At 44.8% G+C, this 13,314-nt stretch overlaps 1 long non-coding RNA gene and 1 pseudogene across 1 annotated transcript; one reads left to right on the top strand and one right to left on the bottom strand.

Moving 5' to 3' along the window:
• Positions 1-6,708: 6,708 nt before the first annotated feature.
• LOC111723295 lies at positions 6,709-7,154 on the bottom strand (annotated as a pseudogene).
• A 3,737-nt stretch (positions 7,155-10,891) lies between these two features.
• LOC111723306 lies at positions 10,892-12,105 on the top strand. Its single transcript, XR_002771878.1, has 3 exons — positions 10,892-10,947; positions 11,102-11,127; positions 11,972-12,105. It is a non-coding gene; the product is annotated as an uncharacterized LOC111723306 (long non-coding RNA).
• Positions 12,106-13,314: the final 1,209 nt, after the last annotated feature.

Below are 13,314 nucleotides of genomic sequence, written 5' to 3'. Positions count from 1 at the left end.
AAAAAAAAAAAAAAAAAAAAGGACAGGCCAATTCTCCTGTTAGAGGCTAATGCATGTGGTAACTTTAAGATGTAGTCATTGCTCGTTTACCATTCTGAAAATCCCAGGACCCTAAAGGTTATGTTAAATCTATTTTGCCTGTGCTCTATAAATGGAACAATAAAGGCCCAGATGACAGCATATCTATTTACAGAATGGTTTACTTAAATTTTTAAGCCCATTGTTGAGAACTGCTGCCCAGAAAAAAGATTCTTTTCAAAATACTACTTCTCATTGACAAAGCGTCTAGTTACCCAAGAGCTCTGATGGATATGATCAACGAGACAAATGCTATTTTCATGCCTGCTAACATGACATTCATTCTGCAGCCCATGGACCAAGCAGTCATTTTGACTTTCAAATCTTATCATTTAAGAGGTGCATTTTGTATGGCTATAGGTGCCACTGGTAGTGATTCCTCCGATGGATCTGGCAAAAGTAAACTGAAAGCCTTCTGGAAAAGATTCACCATTCTAGATGCCATTAAGAACATTCCTAGTTCATAGCAGGTCAAAATATCAACATCAACAGGAGTTGGGAATAAGTTGATTTCAACTGTCATGGGTGACTGAGAGGTTCAAGACTTCACAGAGGAAGTTAATTCCATGTCTTTGATATTGTGAATTGTAATAAACATGAGAGAAAGGGTAACCCTTTGATATGATGGTTTCCCTTCCTTTGCATAAATACCCAGTAGTGGCTTTGGTGGATTGTATGGTACTTCTATTTTTAGTTGGTTTTTTTTTTTTGAGAAATTTCCATACTGTTTTCCATAATGGCCATGCTAATTTACATTCCTTCCATCTGTGTGTAAGAGTTCTCTTTTCTCTATGTTCTTATAAGCGTTTGTTATTTTTGGTCTGTTTGGTAATACCCATTCTAACTGGGGGGTAAAATGACATCTCACTGTGATTTTGACTTGCCTTTCTCTGATGACTCGAGATGTCCAACATTTTCCCCATGTATCTGTTGGTCATTGTATATCTTCTTTTGAGAAATGTTTATTTGTGTCCTTTGACCACATTTTAATGGGATTATTGGGGTTTTTGTTTGTTTGTTTGTCTTTGCTGTTTGAGTTCCTTGTATAATCTGGAGATTAGTCTCTTGTCAGATGAATAGTTGGCCACTGTTTTCTGCCATTCGACAGCTTGTCTGCTCACTCTATTCATTGTTTCCTTTGAGATACAAAAGCTTTTTAGTTTAAGATAGCCCCATTTGTCTATTTTTGTTTCTGTTGCCTAATCTTTTGAGGTCTTATCCATAAAATCTTTGTCTGGATGAGTGCCCTGGAGTGTTTCCCTTATGGTAAGGTTTGCTAGGATCAGGGACAGCAGGTGGGCCAGTCCTCAAGCTCCAGTGGTGGTAGTGGTCAGCCAAGCATGCCTGTTCTTGCTTGGGCATCATCCATAAGGACCAGTGTCAGTGGGTTCAGGTAGGCTGATCCTTGGGCTTACAGGTGGCTTGCTCAGGTACTGGCAGTAAGATAGGCTGAGTATGGTAAGCTGAGTAGATAGGTGGGTTCTCGGTTACCTGGAGTGCATGCATGGTGTAAGTTATGGCAGTAGCAATGGCAGAACAACCCTTGGGCTCTGAAATGGCATGTGTTAATATTAGCAGTGTTTGTGTTAGGTTGGGTGGGCCAGCTCTCAGGTTGTGTGTGCCAGCTACAGCAGGCCCATCCTCAGGCCACTGAAAGAGTGCACAGTTATCAGTGGTCATGAACAGGGTGCAGGGTGGGGCAATCCCCAGGTCCTTTGGAGGTGCCCTTGGGCACTGGAGGGGCAGTGGTAGTCTGGGTGGGCTTGTCCTCAGGCCCTGTGGTAGGGTGCTTGGGCACTAGCTGTGCTGAGCAGGGTGGAGTAATCCCCAGGCTCCCCAGTGTTCACACATATATGTTTTAGTCTTCCTGGAAAAACTGATATGTTTAAAAATTAAAGAATATTTTTAGAAGTTATTACTGTACTCAGAGGACCTTTCAAGCATGTGTATAGTGAAAACTTTTTAAATAGCCAAAAGGATGGATCTGTGTACTAGGAAAGGTTGGGTGCCATTGATATACAGGTTGTCTGGTGCTGCTCATTCACAGTTCACAGAAGTGGAAAGTTTGTGAGGATGTTTTTTCAAAATCTTCAAGCCTTGCTTGCCACTTCTCCCCGTCTGCAGCAGATTCGGACTTTCAGGTCAGGGCCCAAATGTCCCTTCTGCCCTTCCTTCCTGCTTTTCCCAGTGCCCACTTTCCAATTTAGGGTGTACCTGGATCCTGCTATCCTCTCTACCAGGCCTCAGCGAGCTTTTTCTTATCTGTCTTGACCATGCATACTACCAAATTTAAATGCATGGGTATTGCAAACCATTTAGCCGTGGATCTGTCATTACCAAATGTTCCTCAAACACAGCTTCCTATCCAGTAAGTCACTTTTATGGAGTCTTATTACCTGTTAGGCAAAATCCAAATTCTTTGCAGCCCAGCACTCAAGGCCCCTGCCTGCCTTATTACCTCACTTCCTTGGCTTCACTTTACTCATGCTTCACATTTAAGGCAACTGAATCTGGGCCATTCTCCTTTCCACATCGTGTTTTCCAGCGTCCATGACTTAGCTCTCCTATCTCAGCATCCAGAGCAGCCCAGACTTCAAGGCTTATGTCTTACGCTCTCTTCTTCGGAAAGCCACCCTGGCCTCTGTTCTGCTCTGCCCCTCTCAGGCCCTGATTCTCTTCTTTCCTGGCTCCTGATTGGTTATCAGTCTTTTCTAGCTGGTTGTCTTGACTCCCACCCTCTGATGCTCCATGTCTCTTCCTCCTCAGACTCCCTCCCAACAGTGCCTGTGGCCTCAGTGATGAAGTCCTAAGACTCCTCCAGTCTCATCTCAAATCACACCATGCGTGAACCCGGTACTCCAACCAAAAGCTCCTCTTCTTTGTGTCTTGAAACTCCCAGTGGTTCCTAAGGCCATGCCTTCACTTCATTCTTTCCCTCCCTCCTCGCTGGCCTCTCCTTTATTTGATGCAAAAACCCAACTCATCCTTTACACTAAGTTAGGTGGCACCTCTTCTCCATGAAAGGTTTACTCATTATCCTACTTAAATTTAATATTCCTACCTCTGGACTTGAATGACATTTAGCTTCTATTGACATCTGTCACGTATTTCCTTAAATTCTCATTATTTTTCTACTTTGTTTATATAATCAATTAATCATCACTTCTTGGAGATGATGTGCCATGTCTTAGAAAACTTCTATTTTTTAATAGTGTGACTTCGTGCCATAGGTTAGTTGGTGCAGGTGTGTTGTTGAATTCAGTTCTGAATAATCCCAGGGTTCCCTGGCACATGCAGCTGTACCTTTCTTTACCGTCTTTATATTTTAATTTTCTTTCTTAAAAAATCGTGATAACTGGGCAGTGCCTGTGGCTCAGTGAGTAGGATGTCGGCCCCATATACCAAGGGTGGTGAGTTCAAACCCGGCTCTGGCCAAACTGCAACAAAAAAATAGCCGGGTGTTCTGTCGGGCGCCTATAGTCCCAACTACTTGGGAGGCTGAGGCAGGACAATCACCTAAGCCCAAGAGCTGGAGGTTGCTGTGAGCTGTGATGCCATAGCACTCTACCAAGGGTGACAAAGTGAGACTCTGTCTCTTAAAAAAAAATGGTGATAATTTTATTCTGTAAAAGAATGGAATGAAGTTAAATTGGATACTTTTTGATGTCATATATTTTAATTATTGCTTACAACAAATTTGCTTCCAAATTTGCAGATGAAATAGAGAAGGCCAGTTTCTCCGAGGTGTGGCTACCTTGTGGTAGGAGCTGATAGGGTTTGGATTCTACTAGATAGCGTGGGCAGAAATAAAACAACCAACACACAATTTCAGTAGCTTCTACTTAGTACAATTCTCCAGAAGAAGGGACCTAAAACAAGCTCCTTTAGAAATTAAAGCTGAGACACACACCCAGCACTGTGCTGAAGTTACCATCAGGCCCGTGCTCTCCCTTCCTGCCAGACATCTCCACCTGGAGCTCCGTTAGCACCTCAACCCCCTGGGCACAGCTCCTTATTTTCCCTCCTTAACTGTCCTTTATCTTGGTGGTGGTACCATCTCCTGGCAGTTCCCCAGACCCATGGGAACCAGGGGAGCCTCTTATTCTCCTTTATCCATCCCACTCCCCATGCTGGCTTTCCTTCCCCAAACCACATTTTTAACCATTACACAGAAACCTCCTCATGCCATGAATTTCCACAGTGCTACCTTGGTTATCTTGCTAAGCTACAAAGGAACATCTTTGGCTTGTGCTTAAACCTGTTTCTCTTCTCTTTGAATGAAATGCCTTCCTCTCCTTTCTGCCTGATAATAAGCTCATCTTTGGAAACCCTAAGTAGGTGTCTTTTATTCTGGGCCAATTGATTTTCCCAGTGACTCAGTCTCTCCCTTTTTCCCCCTCTAGTTGCATAGCTACTCCCAAGATCCCAAACTGTAATTTCCTATCAAATTTGCTGTAATTCGGGGTTTCCAGTCTGCCTTCGGTACAAGATGGTGAGTTCTGAAATAATAGCGATGGTGGGTTGGTTTGCTTACTGCGACTTAATTATCTGCGACTTAATAACAGATACTAAGTTACTATATGTTGACTTAACATACAAATAAATCATCATGTGCCCGTAATCCAGCAGAAAGAGGGGATGTGTAGTCTTCTCTTTCAGTAGGAGCCCCCAAAAAGCTATAGGTTGAGTATCCCTAATCAAAAAACCTGATGTCCAAAATGCTTCAAAATCTGAAACTTTTTGAGCACTGACACAGTACTCAAAGGGAGAATTTTGATTCCAGATTTTGTAAGCTGGGCATGGTGGCTCATGCCTATAATCCTAGTACTCTGGGAGGCCATTGTGGGTGAGTTGCTTGAGCTCAGGAGTTGGAGACCAGCTTGAGCAAGAGTGAGAGCCCATCTCTGCTACAAATAGAAAAACTAGCCGGGCATTGTGGAAGCTCCTGTAGTCCCAGCTACTTGGGAGGCTAAGGCAAGAGGATCTCTTGGTTCCTGTGAGCTATGGCACCATGGCACTCTACCCAGGGTGACAGAGTGAGATGCTGTCTCAAAAAAATAAAAAAAAAAGATTTAATATTTTTGCATTAGAGATTCTCAACTGGTAAGTATAATGCAAACATTCCAAAATCCGAAATCCACAACACATTGGTCCCTAGCATTTAGGATAAGGGGTTCTCAATCTGTCATAGCCACTGTGTGACTTTGCCTCCTAGTCCCTCTGCCTGTTTAATAGGGTAATCCTCTTCCTCTCGTGCCCCATCGACTTCCCGTTAGCCATCCCCTCCACATCAGTAACTCTGCTTTTTATACCACGTGGCGTAGGTAGATAGAAGCAGTAAGTAGACTTAGGGACTCATCCTGGCTCTGTTGGCAACTAGCTGTGTGACCTTGGACAGTAATGCATTTTTTTCTCAGCCTCAGGATTTCCATCTATAAAAGGAAAGGGGAGTTGTTAGACCAAAATTAATGGTTTTAGATATGCTCTGGGGTTAAGAGGCAACAGGTGGAATTGGGGCCCAGAGCTTACCTTTAACCAGAGCAGTTCTGTCCTGGTGTGTTTTGTTTATCTACACATCATAGCAATATTTAGTTTGAACACAGGGTGCCTCCATTAAAACCTGCTTGAAAATCCCTGGCTTATAGATGAATTAGAAATCCTTTTCCTCCTATTCTCTCAGGAGCCACAGTTCCTCATTTGTTAATAAGAAAAAGGCTTTGCTGGTCTTCTGAAAAGTATTATTATCTGCTGGGAAATTTCTCTCCCTTTAGTTTTTTTTTTTTTTTAAATCAAAATCTAATCATAGGCGCAGCTGGTTCTTCGGGCTGACCGGATGTGTACAATCCTGGCTTGTGTATTTATTGTCTTTTTAACCTTTGCTCTCATTCATTTCATGCTGAGATCTGCAGAGCCCTGGAAGGACTTCATCTCGGAGATTAGGTGCTATTCCAAGAGATCGGAGGCAGATCTAAACTTGCCTCGTGTGAGTTGCGTGGTAAGGCAAGTGCTGGGCATTGGCGGCAGTCATTTGAACATTCCCTGTTTAACGATCATTGGTTACAAAAGAAAATTAAGATGCAAACAAAAATTCAGTGCATTTGAGTATAAAAGAAAAAAAAGCATTCATTGGGTACCTGCCACAAGGGATGTGCTGCAGTTAGGAATAAAAAAGATTATGCCAAGTCTTCTCCTTTGGAGCCTATGGATCAGAGATCATCTCAGAAACAATGAAATCAATGTCAAATGTAAAGGTTCATAAATGTTCGTTTCCTCTGGAAAATAAAAAGAGAACCTGTGAGCCATTTGACCTTCCTTGTATGACTTTCGAAGATAAATTTTGTTCAGGCTTGCTTTTCATAACCTGACTCTGAATTCTTTGCAGTTCATACATTAACAGTTCGATGGATAGAAGGTACAGTGTGAATTCCATAATAACTCTTATTAGTAACTGATTTACGATTTGTATCATTTTTTAACAAAGAAAGCATGAACCCTTGCCTCCTCAATCTGGAACATTCTTCTCCTTGTCTTCAGATCCCTTTCCTATGGTAGTGTTTTGTTTTTGTTGTATTTCATTTATTTATGTTTTAGTTAGACAATGGTTTTTATTGCTTAAGTACATAGACAAATTTATGCTTCCAGAGCAGAGGCTGTGGAAGATTCATACTTTCAACGGGGAGAGAGAACTTACTTGATCTTATAATATTGAGCCAGTCTGTGAATTCAGCTTTCTATCAGAATCTGATGGGATTTAGCATCCCTATCCTGCCTGCTCCTTTCAAGATGCTTTCAAACAGCAACTCTTTTCTAAATTAAAGGGTAGCGATCCTCCAGAAGATCAGGAGCAAGTCCTCTGGACTTAGGGATTCTGAAGATTTTATTCCCTGCCGCAAAATGTACTTGTGCAATGCACATGAGTCCCTCAGGATCACTGTGATTTGTGAAGGACTCGAGCCCTTCTGGGCCAGTCTGTAAATCTGCTCCTTCATGTCATCAGGCATCAACTTCAGCCAAGGGAGGACACCGTGGAGATAGGGCAGAACTCACTGGGACAGGCCCTTGCTGGGAGCACACATGCAATACTTAACGGTGGTGGGCGGCAGCAAAAAGTCCCTTCCTGTGGTTGACTGATTTTTAAAGTCCCTGTTTAGGGTGCGAGTTCCTTGGGAAGCCTTCCCAAGTTGAGTTAGGTACTCCTCTGTGTTTTCCCCAAACATCTTGCACTCACCCTTGCTATAGAGAACACTTTATTATACTGGTCTGTTTCATTATTGAAACAGTCTGGTACACTAACTGATGCATAGGACTTACAGAGTACCCATAGACACACTTTACATATATGGATTCATTTAATCTTCTCATTGCCATGAGATAGGTACTGTGATCATGACCATTATACAGAGGGGAAACGAGGATACATGGAAGGTGAGTGACTTGCCTAGGGTCACATAGATAGCACGAGCTAGAGCTGGGCTTCTGATCCAGGTAGTCTAGCTCCAGAGTCTGTATTCTTAAGTATCCTGGTATTTCCAGTGCCAGAACAGTCATTCTGCCAGTGTGAGGTCTAACAATTTGCTTGGCACTTAGAAGGCCGTAATACATACTTGGAAGAATACATAAAGTATGACTCTCACCTCCAAGAACTTCTGCATGGTGGCTTAGTCAAGAGAACTATGATATGAAGTTAGAGGCAAAGATTGCAGGGGGCATAGGCCTAGGGCTGAGGACCTGGGAAGAGGGAGGGACTTATGCTATGTGGGACCTGGGGGCTGACCCTGGTGGGCTCAACACTTCCCCTCTAAGGAGCTGGTGTCTTGGTCAGACAGTGACCATCCTCTCTGGTTATGTCAGGACAACCCGGAATGTCTCTTGTTCTGAATCTTGAACTAGTCACAGATAACCTTAATTTGAAGAGAAATATTATGTATTTGATTTGTAGAATAAGCCTATGAAAACCCAAAACAAAATTTTTCCCTCAATGCCAAGACGTGAAGAAATTAAACTTGCAAGGCCATCTGAATGGTGGAATTTCCACAGCACAGAGAAAGAGCAACTTCTTTTCTACACTTGATCTTAGCCGAAAGGCCGAGGAGCGATTACAACTTCTTTTTTAAAAGGATTTTGAGTTTAAAGAACTTGTGTAGAGGAAGCTATCATGAGCGGCCTGAGTTTGCAATGCCCCCGATTTGCAGCTAGATGGAACAGCGTCAGCAGATGCTGGCCCAGGAGGAAAACCCAGGCCTGTCCTGCGGCCATGTCTTTCAGAGAGCTGGCGATGACACATTTGTGAGAGGCGCTAGCAGTTGCAGTGTCTGCAAATGGGCTTACATTCACAGGTTAGCTGCTTTACGCAAGGACATCAGAACATTCTGCTGTACTGGAATCTGTGCTTGGTCTTGTCCTGCTTCCTGCACACGCCAGACTCCTTCCCTGCACACGGGGCCCCTTCCTTTTTCTCCTTCCCCTGGGCCCTCCGAATTCTCTTCCTTTCCCATTGAGTCTTCCAAAGTAACACCATTGCTCGCTCATTTCCCAGTTTTTAGAAATGCTATAATGTTTGTAATTTCCACAAAAATGGTAAAGGCAATATTATAGGAGACCCTCTGTCGTTGGACTGTGGGGTTTAAGACCTGTTTCTGCCAGTTTCCCGGGCATGAGACTTAGCCTCTCTCTGAGCCATCAGTTTCCATCAGAGGACACCATGAGCAGTTTCTGCTGTGTGGGTTATCATAAGGATTAACTGAAGACATATACATAAAGTAGTTGGCACAGTGTCAGGTGCACATCAGGCCTTCCTGGGACAATCCTGTACAACAGGCCCCGGAGTCCCCTCTTTGACTCTGGGTCCTGGTAGTGTCTCAGCAGTGGCTTTGGTGTTGGAGGTGGCCTTGTCACCCACCACATTTAGCAGACACAAACACAGTGAAGGTGGACAGGGGCTGAAATTACTAATCTAGTGTTATGTCCCTCAGTTATGGGGAAGATTCTTTCTGGGTTACAGAATAGAATGTACCAGAGCAGCTTAATCCCTGGCTTATTTATTAACCAAGTCAGGGAAAGTTTGGCTGAGGGCTCTAACTTACATTTGGGGCATTAGCCTTTATGCACCCTATTGCCTGTTTCATCTTGATCCTTTTTTTTTTTTAATGCAAGTAACTGAAGCCAAACCAAATAGAACAGAGTTCATTGGCCCAGAGCTGGCAGAGGCACCTGGGGACCTGTCTCTCCATCCAGCTGCCAGGTATTATCACGTGTCCTGAAGGTGCTCCAGCTTCCTGGTACTTACTCCTCCCCAATGCAGGCTGCAGGGATATGTGTATGTGTGATTAAAAAGTAACTATTCTGAAGTTCTCACTATGAGTAAGCAAAATCTCACCCAGGCAGCGATATCATAGGCCCAAAGTAAATAACTTGAATCCCGGCTGCCTGATCTCTAAGCTCGTACTGTCAGCAGATCTGGGCTGTGGGGATTCTTGGACTTTGTGTCTGCTGCTGTGGTCAGGAGCAGGCCAGTCTTTGCACAGGGATTTTTATTTTTATAAATCTGAGTTCTCAGTTGTTTAATCAGAAGTAGGGGTTGTGGGTTGTCATGAAAAGATATGAATTCTGGGCGATGGGATCAGGATTTGCTCTTGATATAAGCCCAATGACAATGGTTCATGGAGAGGTAATTAAAAAACCATATGCTCCCTCTTTGGGCCAGACATTTCCAGGCTGTTCACAGTTGCTAGGCAAGTGCTGGGCTGCCTGTTTGACAGGTGTTATTTTGGTTTGGTCTCATAACAACGCTTCAAGGGAGGCAGATTCAAAACTCAGCTGCAGAGAGCTTGATAACTGGCTCAATGTCAAATAATTAGAACGTGGCAGAATTGGAACTTGAACCTAGGCCTGACAACAAAGTCTGTGTATTTAATAGAATAGAGGAAAAATATTAACAAACTCTTGGAATAGATGTGCTCACTTTGTCCTTATAATATACCCACAGCCTCTCAGCTGGAAGGAAACACGGATTTGCCTGCAGAATAGAAGTTTCTGAGAGGGAGGCCAAGGCTGGTGACACAGTCCAGCACCATGGGGCTGTCATTGCCTGGCCTTGGCAGAATAAAGTCGAAGCAAGATCTGTACTGTGGGAAACAAGGTGTGGGGAAGCATACATCCTTCCCGCCAAAGGAAAGAACCTGCCCACTCTAGCTAGCTAGCTTGCTTTCTTTCTTTCTTTCTTTCTTTCTTTCTTTCTTTCTTTCTTTCTTTCTTTCTATCTTCCTTTCTTTTTTGAGACAGAGTCTCACTTTGTTGCCCTCAGTGGAGTGCTGTGGTGTCACAGCTCACAGCAACCTCAAACTCTTGGGCTTAAGTGATTCTCTTGCCTCAGCCTCTTAAGTAGTTGGGACTACAGACGCCCACCCCAACACCCAGCTATTTTCTTTTTTGTTGCAGTTGTCATTGTTATTTAGCAGGCCCAGGCTGGGTTTGAACCGCCAGCTCTGGTGTATGTGGCTGGTGCCATAACCACTGTGTACGGGTACGGAGCCCCACTCTAGCTTTGATCGTGTCTGCCACTGTGGTCAGGAATAGGTCACCAGGGCACAGTGCCAGCCATAAGGGTCTTCATGAGATGTTTGCCCTGTGACTCAGAATGTGAATGTTCAACACAGGAGAATTTGTTTTAGGCAGGATGATTCGAGTTGGGCTGTCTCCAGGGCTAAGGTCAAGGTTGGGTGTAGCCTGGCCTGTGTGTGCTTTCAGAGTGGCCAGCTTCTACCCTACTTCCTGACCCAGGACCTCAGCCAGCCCCAAACCCAGCCCTTCACTTCAGAGGTTCTGGGGAGATTCAGGCACCAGAGCCGACGGCATTTGCCCAAAGTCACGGTGATTTGACTCCCATTCTCTGGTGCCCTTTCCCCTGCCCTGCCAGGCCTTGTAATTCCTACTTGTTCCTGGTAAATAGGCACATTCAGAATTTTGAGTGGGATCTGCAGTCTCAGTGACCGCTGTTGACAATTAATTCTCTTTTGTGTTGCAGTTTCTCTCCCAGGAAGAGACATTTTGGTAAGTGCAGCTGTTGGTTTTACTACCATCTTGCCCTTAGGAACTATGTGGAGCTTCCAGTCTGGCAAGTGAGAGCACAGCCAGTAATAGTCTGTGCTTGGCCTGTGGGCACCTGGAGGGCTGGGCCAGGCCCGGCTGGTTACTCAGTCAGCAAATGCTTATAGAGCCCTTTGCCCAGAACTGGAGACAACCGTGGCAAATATTGTAGCCCTTTCCAGCAAAGTGCTGAAGTCTGGTGGGGGGTTGGATGTGTAATCAGGCAGCCATTCTTCAAGGTTATAATCTTTCTATAGATGACCCCAGGGTGTTCTGGAAGCACCCCAGGGTGATGGTACCTAACCTGGGGGGCTCAGGGAGGACTCTTTGCAGTGGGTAATAATACAGCTGGGACGGAAAGAATGAGCCAAAGTTCCAACACATGGTGAGGGGGTTCCAAGTTAGAGAGCTGACAGTTTGGGGACCACACCTAGCTTTGTGCCTGGCACAGGAAATAAGGCTAGAGAGGAAGCCAGACCAGGACTAGGTCTCAATAGAAGGCATTGTCATTGGACATTGTCATGGGAGCACTGGGGCATGAGACCTTTGTTCCCTCTCTCACCTGCAACCTAAGCACGTGAGAGAGAGAAATTCTTTGAATTCCATGGTGCCTGCCCACAAAAGAAGGTGTTTTTCTAAGAGCTCTGTCGGCAGAGCGGGTTCAGGGCCTTTATGCCAGAGAGGACGGCTAACCCTGGCGTGCCACACCGGCCCACCGAGATAGCTGTTGCCCATGAACATGATGTGGCTCCAAGCACTGGAGTTAGGGAGGCTCCCCTACATCCTGCTGCTTTGCCTCCTGCCACAGGTCTTGACAGGCACTGGGGACATCATCACAGACTCACGTGCCACCACCCACACTACAGAGAAGGGCTCAATCCTGGAAGTCGGTGCAGGTCCCTATGTACTGTTTGTTTTTAAATGAGACTATCTTCTTGTAAGTTCTTATGTAAGTAGTACATGTTCTGTTAGGTAGGGATAAGGAGGGAGGGGAACAGGTACTTTGTCTGCGGTGTCCACTGAGAGGCAGAGGATGCTAGGAGATCTGCTTTGTCTACTAGGAGGAACAGATTGACCACAGGGGGCTCCCAAGGAAGAACAGAGGACATGTCAAGAAGGTCCCCAAGGACCAGATATTTGATCTAAAATAGAGGGTTCCCAAGAACTGGTTGGGAAACCACAAAGTGGAGATATTATCACGGCCTCAATAAAGGGTATTTGGAGCATGTGCACAGTTGGGTAACAGCGTCCCTGTATGATCTACCCTCTTTAAAATGGTAAAAATCGCACTCACCAGAGCCATGGCAGTTTACAAATACCATGGCAACCCTCAGAAATTACCTTACAAAGAAATGGGGAGGAGGGGTGGTACCTATGGCTCAAAAGGGTAGGGCGCTGGCCCCATATACTGGAGGTAGTGGGTTCAAACCCAGCCCTGCCCCCCCCAATACTTAAAAAGAAAGAAAGAAAGGAAGAAATGGGGAGGATTACTTATTCTAGGAATTCTCTACCTTTTCCAAGAAAATCCATGAATAGTCCACCCCCGACTTATCATAACATTAGGGAATCACATAAAAGGAGAAAGCTTGTTAAACTAGGCGTCTCCTCCACTCACAGGGGCTGGCCCATTCCTTCTCTGGAATGTACTGTGCTTTAATAAACTTCAGCACCCTGCCTGCTTGCACTGGCTTGCTCTGCTCATTTTACTGTGTGGACTTGGACCCAGTAACCATTCTCTGGAACTGGGAACCAAGAACACGGGGACCTGACATCTTGTCCCCACACCTAACAGTTCTTTATATAAAAGAGAAACATTCCAGAAGAGTATACAACAGATAGTAGAATGTCCTGCCTTTCTCACAATCTCATTCCCTTTCCTCTGGAAACCATTATCATTCCAGACTTTAAAAGAAATGCACATCTGTGCATGTCCAGACATTTCCTATTGCAGTATGCTTCACCCAAGTAAAAACAAACCTCCACAGACCCTCTAAGTCTTTCTGGAAGTCCCCCCAAACATGCCTTCTGGGTGTCCATAGCCTGTTTGTTGGTCGTAGCTCCATGTGGCAACTTCTCTTCTCTTCTCCATATCTGCTCCCACTGTGTGAGTCTGCTGCTCACAGAAGCTTGGAGAAGTTCATGGCAGCCAAA

The sequence above is a fragment of the Otolemur garnettii genome, unplaced genomic scaffold, assembly GCF_000181295.1.
Source record: "Otolemur garnettii isolate 467f Iridium unplaced genomic scaffold, OtoGar3 scaffold00010, whole genome shotgun sequence".
NCBI lineage: Eukaryota > Metazoa > Chordata > Mammalia > Primates > Galagidae > Otolemur > Otolemur garnettii.
This window is presented reverse-complemented; position numbering and strand designations above follow the sequence as displayed.